Source organism: Bombina bombina, chromosome 2 (assembly GCF_027579735.1).
Source record: "Bombina bombina isolate aBomBom1 chromosome 2, aBomBom1.pri, whole genome shotgun sequence".
Classification (NCBI taxonomy): domain Eukaryota; kingdom Metazoa; phylum Chordata; class Amphibia; order Anura; family Bombinatoridae; genus Bombina; species Bombina bombina.
In genome coordinates, this window is record NC_069500.1 from 121,718,381 (window position 1) to 121,730,456 (window position 12,076).

At 34.9% G+C, this 12,076-nt stretch overlaps 1 protein-coding gene and 1 long non-coding RNA gene across 3 annotated transcripts in view; one reads left to right on the forward strand and one right to left on the reverse strand.

Moving 5' to 3' along the window:
* LOC128648524 (uncharacterized) overlaps positions 1-12,076 on the forward strand; it is a 136,550-nt gene that overhangs the window by 79,320 nt on the left and 45,154 nt on the right. The window lies entirely within an intron of this gene.
* Positions 7,373-12,076, reverse strand: part of LOC128648525 (uncharacterized) — a 92,586-nt gene continuing 87,882 nt past the window's right edge. Inside the window, exons 2-3 of the long non-coding RNA XR_008400605.1 lie at positions 9,124-9,171; positions 7,373-7,435 (exon numbers count right to left, since the gene is read on the reverse strand). This is a non-coding gene — a long non-coding RNA (uncharacterized LOC128648525). The remainder of the gene's footprint in view (positions 7,436-9,123; positions 9,172-12,076) is intronic.

Here is a 12,076-nt window from a genome sequence, read left to right on the forward strand (position 1 = left end):
GTTTGAATGCCAATAACACAGCTTAAAGGGACAGTCAGAACATTATTGATTACAAAGAAAACACTGTATTACGCATTATCAAGTTGGAAACAACAAAACATGGAGAAATACGTGTGACTTATGTGCTTACCCTTGGATCTATGCCTATGAAAAATGACCACTTATTTGTTGTTCTGACATAACAACATTTTAGACATCAATGATCAATACATGGTAAATATGCTGTATGAGCTCAAGGTTTTAGATATACAAATGATATCCAAATGCCCTCTAGTGGTCAAATTGCATAATGATTACATGCACTCTTCAAGCTCTAAGAAATGAGCACACGAACCTCATAGGTTTAGCTAGCAAATTAAAATAAACACAGACAAATGATTAATTGGTGAGAAACCTTTGATATCATTGATATGACAAAATTGACTTTTTAAATAATGCAAAACATTATTTGTTTTATAAACTGTCCCTTTAACAAAATTACATATGCTAACATATAATATATGCAGATTGTTGGTATATCTACATGTACTTGTTCAAACAATAAATATTGAAAACAGATTTATATTGACGTGTTAAATAAAGTCTATTTTCTTAAAGAGACATTATTGTGTTAATTTATTTTTAGAAAGACATTTGTTTTAACAATGAATATGGTTTAAAGTCCTTTTAGGAGTGGGGGAAAAAATATGCTAACAATAATATATTTGGAGATTAACCAATGTGGAACTCATACATGATACAAAAATCAACATTTGCATTAAAGGGACAGTATACTATCTTTTTAACAGAACTGCATGTAATAGACACTACTAGAAACAACAAGATTAACATATACTGATATCAAAATCAATATTAAAAAGCTTTAAACATTTTTAAAGAAAATCGGGTTATCTCTATTGAAAAGATAGATGAACCCCCATTACAACCGTAAAACAAGACAATACCGCATAATTAACATATGAAAAGACCCTTTACACAAACAGGAGAAAGCTGGAGATGGTACTCACATGAAACTTTGAGGCTTGGCGAGGAGTCTGAAAATTACTTCAATTTTATTTGAACAGAAGCAAAATGAGACGTGTATTTGGTAAACAATGGACTATATAACTATAGACCAAATAAAATATTTTGGTTTTTAATGTGAGTGTCTAATGAACCTTTAATAAAATATACAACGAAATTACATTTAGAAGAAGTCGGCATCCTATATTTAGCATATGATAAAGATAAATGCATATTGATTACTTTATTCTAACACAATAGCGCATATTTATGAATTAGATATCTTTAACATTAAACACAACAGTCATTTTTCATAAAAAGGAACATATTGTTGACAAACATATTAAACAACATGGACTATAGAGATTTGCACTTGCCTCGAAATATCTTATGCATGAAAACATTTTGCTTTCGTTCGTTTATTCAACCAGACATCCAGCAAAAGAGAATGTGGTGGTCTTTATCAGCTATGGGTCAACAATGTAACATGATGCAAAAAATCCATATTCGCCATGTTTTTAAACTTGTCTTCTCATTCACAAACGTGTTTAACGTGCACAAACAAATATTGCGGGAATACGTAATACAATCAGACGTTTTTTTACCTTTGCATGTGACGTCTTAATTAACATGGCGCTTCCTTGATCACGTAAGAACGCAATCCAATAAAAGGCGCATTCTTGATCATGTAAGAACGCAAACCAAAAAAAGGCGCATCCTTGATCTCGTAAAAACGCAAACCAAAAAAAGGCGCATCCTTGATCGCGTAAAAACGTCACTCAATACAAGGAATCATTGGACAGCCTGGCAGGTGACGTCTTAAGCAACATGGCGCATCCAAGATCGCTGAAAAACCGCAGCCAATACACGGACTCAGTTGACAGCTTGGCATATCAATAAGAAACGTATTTATATTTTAGTAACTAGTATGTGTCTAGATTGCTATCTAGGAATGTCATAAAATCATGAATCATCTTTTCGGACTTGACTGTCCCTTTAACTATAGCTATGGTGTATATCTTTAACATTTAAAAGATACACATGAGAAATACATATGCCATTGGTGTTTTAAGATATGTTTAGATTGTTTTGGAATAACAATAATGACACATGTATTGATCAAACGTGTCATTTATTCAAGTTGAAATATGGTCAGCCTACCTATAGCCATATATGGGAGGAGAAGTATTTTTTTAAAATATTTGGAAAAAAATATTCCTCATCTAAAATATGCGCATTACACACAGAGATTGATTTGGTTACACTTTTACAATAAGATAGAATTGAAAATGAAATACATGTGCTGTCAACATTACAATAAGATTGTTTATTAATAAGATTATATGTCCTTGTTCATGTAAAAAGGACAAAAACGCTTTAGAAATTGAAATCCATTCATTAACAATTGTGCTCAGCATCACTTAAAGGGACATGATTTTTATTTCTAAAAAGAGGATACACAGAGACAATACTATTTCAATAAAATGAACACTTTACAGGGATTATATCATTGTATCAATCCTCAGATCATTTTTTAAAGGTGCATCAATTCATGCAGAGTTTATAAATACACACATGGATGTGAAATTTGAAATATACATATATATATATACAAATAACAATCTATATATACATATATAAAAAAATTACTATGCTAATCATAATCATGCAATGATAAAGCTTTTCGAAAAATATATAAAGACAAATAATAAAATTACATTGGAGATGTTAATGTTAAAGTCATTTACAATTGTATTTCATATATGATTCAGGAAACACCATTATTTTTGGTAAGGTCCCTTTAAGGATCAACCAGATAAACTAGAGATTTCAATCAATGACATGAATAAGGAGGACAAAGAATCGTGCAATGACATGTCTTTTATTAGTATGTCAGAAAACATCAACAACGTTTATAACTAATCTTGTAAAGATCAGGAAAATTGGAGCCATATGACAAGGTAACAGAGTGCATCACAGTCCATGAAGAGAGTTGCCAAGGGCCAGCATAGCCCCATTGGAGCCATATGACAAGGTAACAGAGTGCATCACAGTCCATGAAGAGAGTTGCCAAGGGCCAGCATAGCCCCATTGGAGACATATGACAAGGTAACAGAGTGCATCACAGTCCATGAAGAGAGTTGCCAAGGGCCAGCATAGCCCCATTGGAGACATATGACAAGGTAACAGAGTGCATCACAGTCCATGAAGAGAGTTGCCAAGGGCCAGCATAGCCCCATTGGAGCCATATGACAAGGTAACAGAGTGCATCAAAGTCCATGAAGAGAGTTACCAAGGGCCAGCATAGCCCCATTGGAGCCATATGACAAGGTAACAGAGTGCATCACAGTCCATGAAGAGAGTTGCCAAGGGCCAGCATAGCCCCATTGGAGACATATGACAAGGTAAAAGAGTGCATCACAGTCCATGAAGAGAGTTGCCAAGGGCCAGCATAGCCCATTGGAGCCATATGACAAGGTAAAAGAGTGCATCACAGTCCATGAAGAGAGTTGCCAAGGGCCAGCATAGCCCCATTGGAGCCATATGACAAGGTAACAGAGTGCATCACAGTCCATGAAGAGAGTTGCCAAGGGCCAGCATAGCCCCATTGGAGCCATATGACAAGGTAACAGAGTGCATCACAGTCCATGAAGAGAGTTGCCAAGGGCCAGCATAGCCCCATTGGAGACATATGACAAGGTAACAGAGTGCATCACAGTCCATGAAGAGAGTTGCCAAGGGCCAGCATAGCCCTATTGGAGCCATATGACAAGGTAACAGAGTGCATCACAGTCCATGAAGAGAGTTGCCAAGGGCCAGCATAGCCCCATTGGAGACATATGACAAGGTAACAGAGTGCATCACAGTCCATGAAGAGAGTTGCCAAGGGCCAACATAGCCCCATTGGAGCCATATGACAAGGTAACAGAGTGCATCACAGTCCATGAAGAGAGTTGCCAAGGGCCAGCATAGCCCATTGGAGCCATATGACAAGGTAACAGAGTGCATCACAGTCCATGAAGAGAGTTGCCAAGGGCCAGCATAGCCCCATTGGAGCCATATGACAAGGTAACAGAGTGCATCACAGTCCATGAAGAGAGTTGCCAAGGGCCAGCATAGCCCCATTGGAGACTTATGACAAGGTAAAAGAGTGCAACAGGCACAACAATAAACAGAAAAAAAGGCCAAATGGCAACCATAAAAACAAACATCAACATGTGGACGGAGGATTCTTATCTGCGCCCTTGGAGCATCTCCAGATCCTCCACTTACTGGTCATCCCCTTCATCGTCCTGTGCCTGTCCAGCTACAGATTCAAGCATTGAGTTCCAACGCCTCATCTGACATAGAGTCATATGCTGAACCTGTAGCTGGGCCTGCATGGTGTCAGCCATCCCTCTCAGGACAGTTGCGTTCCTCAACAAGGCCTGCTCCACGCGTGCTAGACCTTCTAGCGTGAGCCATGTTGAGTCACAGCCTAAAATAAAGAAAAAAATCAAATATTAATGATAATTACACAACAGACAAAATAAAAAGCAAAGATACATTGTCATCATAAAGACAAATAATTCTTTACATTAATTTGTTGACATTGATAATTTACACATGAAATATGTTATTCAGACAGACCTAAACCATTAAATGGACATTTTAATCCAACATGTTGTCCACTTTAATTGGTTTTTGATGATCCACTTTTACAGCTTGAGTGTCTAAAATCTTGTAAAAGGATTTACATTGTACTTACATTAGCAATTTAAAGATTTTTGTTATACTGTGGTAGGCACACCTATCCTTAAACATTTTGGCGTTGAGGACAAGCTGTGTAAACATAGCAACCAGAAGAAATTACATTCCCACTGGGTTATACAAGAGATAATGTATGAACATTTGTACATAAATTGTTGGATCCAAATAGTGGTGATTGGTATATGTAGTGAAATCAAATTAAAGGGACAGTAAACCTAAATATTTTAGTTACTGATTCAGATAGAGCATGACATTAAAAATAATTATTAATTTACTCGTATTCTTTAAATGTTAGAATTCTCTAGCTATATTTTAAATGCAAGAATTTAAGTTTATAGGGCAGGCCATTTTTGGTTATCAACTTTGGTTGTCCCTGCTGATTGATGGATACATTCATCCAACAATAAAGAAATGATGTCCATATTTTTTTGGAATAAAAAAAAATATAGGAATTTCTTTGTTTCAATAAAGATAGCAAGAGAATGAAGAATAATTGATAAGAGTAGTAAATTATAAATTTGATTAACATTGCATGCTCTATTTGAATCACAATTGAAAAATTTTCATTCAGTGTACCTTTAAGTATCTTATAATGTTGATTTTGAATGATACTTACAGCTGTGCCTGGGAAGGACAATCTGACACCCAGGACAATGAAGGTTGAGACAGGGGGGAGGGATGGGATTGGGTTGGTGAGGGATGGGATTGGGTTGTGGAGGGATGGGATTGGGTTGGGGAGGGATGGGCTGCTGCTCTGGGGTAGCCCGTACAGCTGGGGAGTGGTGAGTTTTTGGGCTGGGCAGCTGGGGTAGCTGTACGGGCCAAAAGACGGGGAGAGCGGCGAAGGGGGACAAAGGGGCGTTTTTTTGGGAGGGATATGACAGGACAAATGGGAAGGGCCGGGAGGGTCTGGGGTCTGTGGAGGGGCAGGGGGCTGGGCAGGGGGCTGGGCAGGGGACTGGGCAGGGGCCTGGGCAGGGGCCTGGGACTGGGCAGGGGAGGAACAATGATGACCAGAAGCAGAGGATCCATCTGAAATAAATATTATAAATATATTAACATCTCATACATCATGAAATCAAATCAACGCATTTCAACTTGATTATGTTTGCAATATACTTAGAAGTGTGTTTGAATTTCTAAACAATGATGACATGAGGATATGGTATGCATATAGGTGTAAGAAATTACTCTTAAATAACCAAAGGATCTTATGTTAAAAACCATTCACGTCTAAAAATTAATATATAAATATATTAATAATCGGCCCTGTACAAACGAATTTCATATACCGTACTGTATATCTTTTGAAACCCTCCAGAAACAGACAACCATACTACCTTCAACTATTTAAACCATCACACATTTATTAAAGAACAGATAAATAACAAGATTACATGTTACTGTTTACAAGGTTAAACACATAAAAACAATTTAACAGAGAAATAATACATAAATGAATATTACCCCGTTTGTTTCCTGTGGGAGTCCCAGCCTATAGCATGTATCATTGATGTTTTCCTTTCCAAAGATGAAACTCTGTCTACCATTATTTCTCCCTGATTCTTATACACTTTAAAACTGCTGACAATACACTTTTGGCCATGTTCCAAACTAGGTATTGTGAGTTATTTGAAGCCCTTTGCAATACTTGTCACTCCCATATCCATATATGTTATATGCTTGCTCACTGACCAGGTCAGCATTATACCATGGCTGAGGTTAAAATAGTCATAAGCACACACTAACCTTCTCTGTAACAATATGGACACCATTTATATACTCATTAAAATCTTACAGTCCACCCCTTTGCTAGACCTTATAGTGTAACGGTAAGGTTTAGCACATTACTCTATAAACTATTCTCTTTATACAAAATTAACATAAACAAAATAATTATACATTTAACAACAATTAACATTTTTAAAGTAAAATCGTACAATCGGATGTTGTAACGTTCTTTTGTTCCCAAAATAATGTCATTGTCCTTGACTTTTATATTTTGCAAAAACAAACTTAAAAATAGATGTTTTTTTGCCACATTTAACCCATTCTGTATAACTTTGTAACATTAGACTGAATCCTTTGCCCAATGCTATGTTAATACATTCAGGATCATAATGTTTATTTTGATGTTGTTGATCATCTTCCAAAACCAGTTCAGTTACATTGATTTTGATACCAAAGACACACATCAATGTTGCATTAAAGATATACACACCCAAAGTTATGATTTACATCATTTTGATGGAGCATACAAATTACATTAGATTTGTTATTCTCAATGATTCAGATTTTCAATTTATTGTTTGTATTAATTTTAAAATCAGAAAAGCATAGTACATAGAACATTTAAGATTTCACATGTGTGTATCACTTGATGATTGTTGTCAAAAATGAACATGGAAACAAACATATGCTATACATCTTCTGAATAACAAAGGTGTAGACTAAGAAAGTTTTAATTATTAATCTTTCAATATTCAAATAAAATTAATATATAATCAGAGGTGTAAATTATATGTTTGTTTCAAATGTTATGCTTCATGAGAATCATGCTCATAATATTGATTACCAATACACCTTCAATGACATATAAATGAGTCAATGGACTTACCAGAACACTGCAAAGGCAGCTCTGTGTCGGTGCTGGATTCCTCTGGGCTCCCCACACCAACTCTCACTATGAATGATATAGATATATATTAGTGAACACATTTGGGATAGCATTAAATCACATCTGTATCGATTTATAAGAATAATCAACTTGAAAATGTGAAGAATAGAGCAGTCATTATAAAAAAAAATGCTTGATTGAATCAAGGGGATTCTGTAAAAAATGATGTATTGAACATATGTTTAATTTCTGACTATATCAGACATCAAACTCATCTCATACGATGCTATTGCATATCTAAATATACCCATTGATCAATGTTCTTAAAAGAATACACACAAACCACATTTTGAATAACAGCTGTTGACAAATATAAACAAAGACATGTGGCACATCGAGCCATTTGTGCAATGTACAGTAATCTTGTTTAGGACACAACACATATTGATCACAATACCAAACCAAATTGATTAGTACAAATATGTAATCATGGTGCTGTTAGAGTATGCTTATATCTATAAAGTAACTCCAACAGTGAATATGTGAATTATATATCAATATTGTCTAATCCAAAGAATGTAAGGATTAATGAATCTATTGTTTATTAAAGGGACACTGACATGATTTATTTCAATCATTGATTTCACTGTTCAAACTGTTACAAATGATTTAACATTGACTCCTATTATAATTTTAATGTTGCTACATTTTAATCTTAAAGGCAGATAAGCAATATTGGATTCAATAAATATTGTTTGTTGAAGGTATCCACCAATCATCAATAAAAACCCAGGTAGGTCAACCAAAATTGAGCTGCAGATAAACGTACATTCTTGATTTTAAAATACATTTAGCAATAGAATATTTCACATATGATTATAGTATTATATTTAAATGTTGCTTAATATTGCATGCTCTATCTGAATGACAACATTAATAATTTTAGCTCAGTGTCCCTTTAATATAAAAATATATTGATTTGACAATGTTGGTGTTAATGAATTCTCTACTCCATATGTTGATGTAATGAATGGGATTGAGCATGCAATTCCAATCTAATATGTTATTTAAGGATATCCTAAGAATTATTTAATTTTCATCTATTAAAGGGACATGAAGCTCTAAATGTGTAATTGTATACTTTTTGAAACTATGTACTACTGTTATCTGAACACATGATTTTAACTTTTGACCCAATGCCAATTTATGCATAAAAAAGCAGCCGGATAATACCAGTAATGCATTGTTTAACCTAAACCAAAATCAATATGTTTTTAGAAGAACTAAAACAATAGACTGAACCAATGTAGCTCATAAAATGTTTAAACAAAACAATACAATCACGTTTAAAAATCATTCAATGTAAAATTTAGTTGGCATGTCCCTTAAATGACGTGATCAATTTCAAAAATGGAATCTATATTTTTAAAATCAAAACATATGCAAAAGTGTGTGATTTTTTTCAAAATGTATACAAATAAGATTAAGCAATACACAAGGGAAGAATATAAATTGGACATTCAAAGAATCTTACATTAAAATTAAGATATCCAGAATAGATGGGATATCTTAAATTCGATAAAAATTCAGAGTAGTCTTACAATGTAATCCTATGGTTTTTTTTTTTTTAATCTTATTTGTAAATATTTTAATAATCCATTTTGCAGATACATATAAATATTGAACAATGTGGATTTAGTATGTAATGTTCTGTCCATGTTTCTAAGACAAATGTCAATTAAAATGAGACATACCATACTGTGACAAGCCCTGGCTTGAGGATCCAGCACCAACATCCAGATCTGTAATATATTAAATGAGGATTGGATATCATTAATACAAATCATGCCATGTTTAAAATCTTTACATTATTAGCAAATCAATTAAAAACTATTAATCTTTTGGTAGTCCCATGAGTTAATTGTTTCCTCAATTAAATTCATGATAAATATATCCTGTACTCTTATTTTCAATCAGTTGTGTTGTTTACTGTAGCTTTAATTATTTTTTTGGGTTATTTCATTCTCATCAATTGATGGGCATATGTTATTATTTATTTGGATTCTGCTATTTTTTTTTATTATGTATAATATTGAAAATAAGAATACTGTATTCTTCACATATATAATAATTCACATTTCATTTTGACCAACATGTATAAAGCAATGCCACTTACAGCAAACCCATGTTAACGTATATGCGCAATTCTAATTTTCGCGATCATTGCGCAATGATTCCAAGCGGAATTACGCATCCGTCATTTAACCAACATGTATAAAGCAATGCCACTTACAGCAAACCCATGTTAACGTGTATGCGCAATTCAATTTTCACGATCATTGCGCAATGATTCCAAGCGGAATTACGCATCCGTCATTTGACCAACATGTATAAAGCAATGCCACTTACAGCAAACCCATGTTAACGTGTATGCGCAATTCTAATTTTCGCGATCATTGTGCAATGATTCCAAGCGGAATTACGCATCCGTCATTTGACCAACATGTATAAAGCAATGCCACTTACAGCAAACCCATGTTAACGTGTATGCGCAATTCAATTTTCGCGATCATTGCGCAATGATTCCAAGCGGAATTACGCATCCGTCATTTGACCAACATGTATAAAGCAATGCCACTTACAGCAAACCCATGTTAATGTGTATGCGCAATTCAATTTTCGCTCTGTGACGCATATTCTGTAGAGCGCAAGAAACATCATTCCTATTTCATGTGTCACTAATCTAAAATCAGATATCTAAACATCATATGTAGTGTATGTTGTGAGATCTGTATAGGTTTAGTATCTGACTATATACACATTTTTTAAAATTCTAATCAAATATTAAGATATTATATGAAGTTGGATAGTTACCTGGTTCAGATTCTCTATCATCTCCTCCCAGGCCACCGGACGGAGAAGCAGCTGCCCTGGCCCCCGCGTCAGGACTTTCAGATCCCGCAGCTGGGAGGGAAGAAGAGGAGGCCGAGGATGGCGAGGATATAAATCTTTTGGGGACCCGGAGAGTGAGGAGCTCGCATAAAGTCACCTCATAAGGGAGTAGGTATAGTTTCCGCAGGGCCTTTCTTTGGCCCCCTCTTTTACGGGCTTGTACCCACTCCCTTATGAGGTTGACTTTTTTTGTCAAGCGCAACCTCATATCTCCGAATCTCCTCATGATCTGATCCTGGCTCCTCTGGACGCCAAACACCAATTTAACCGCATTGGTGATAGACTCCCAGAGGGCCTTCTTAACAGGCGCATCTGTCGACCTCCTCTTGTTCCCAAACAGCTGGGGATAAAAGTCCTTGACGGCGTGGACCAGTGCAGCGCTCTCCTGCTTGGTGAACCTGGGAGATGTCATGCCTGCTGGGTTGTAGAATATTTTTTTGTTTAAAATAATATATACTGCCTGCAGGCATTAGAGAACTGACAAAGATGGCAACGTGTAATGGACTTTTATATGGTGAAGTAAACATGAGATGCACCATGGGACAAGTTATCTGTACATCTGATTGGATAAAAGTTTGAAATATTGTTAGAATGTCTGTGAGACCATCCTGACTCAAGTTGTGTTTGTGTGATGAACTCTGATTGGCCGTTCCTTAATGTTTCATATCTTAGTAACTTCCTTACACATACCTCCTGGTGGTGCTGTTACTTCATTTTTCATGTAGACTTATTTGTAACTCATGGGCCTGTCATGCGGATATGTGTGACGCAGATTTAATATCCGTGATCCGTTAAATATTAATGTTTAAATTCTCTTTAAAATCTAATACTGTCACATTATTAAATGTTGTATACATTTTTCGGTTTAATAACGGTCTGTTTCTTTAATACAAATACACATTTAATATTGTATGTCTTTATTGTTCATAAAATCAATTTGTTGACTTATTGTGAAGTATTGACATTGCTCTATTAAATGTATTTATAATGCACATTGATTGTGTGCTATTGCGTGACATTAGACTCTAATGTTTAAAGATGCAAATCTGGTGTTTCAAGATCCGTTTCCCACGCAACATTTCAGAATGTTCAAATTCAGGTTATAATGTCAGTAACTTGGATAATCTGTTCATAGATGTTAAACTACAGGTTTGTTTGTTATTAGTAAATAAACCTCGAGCTTGTATTTGTCTGAACTGCTCATATATGTTATTGTGCAATGCTGTCTTTATTTTTAAATAGACTTTACAAACAAACAATTGTATCAAATGATCTGTAGAGATAGAAAATTGTTTAGACTTTAAAATGTAACTCAATTTATCTTTGTATTTAGATATCCTCAACAGAAGAAATTTAAATGCACATGGTTGAGCCAATCACATAAGGCATCTCTGTGCATCCACCAATCTTCATCTACTGAGCCTATCTCGATATGTTTTTCAAGCAAAGTATGTCAAGATAAGAAGAGAAGTAAATACACTCTTTAAATCTCTTAAAGGGACACTGTCCAAACAAATTTAGCGTTCGTGATTCAGATTGGGCATGAAATGTTAAGCAACTTTATAATTTAATCAGATTCTCAAATGTTAAGAATTATCTTGTTATCTTTCTTTGCAAATCAATAATGATATTTTAGATTACGGACAATTTTTGCAAAAAACCTGGGTTGTCCTTGATGATTGTTGGATAAATTAATCCACCCAAAAAAAAAAAAGTTCTGTCCAGAGTACTGAAGCAAATAAATTATCAATTTAA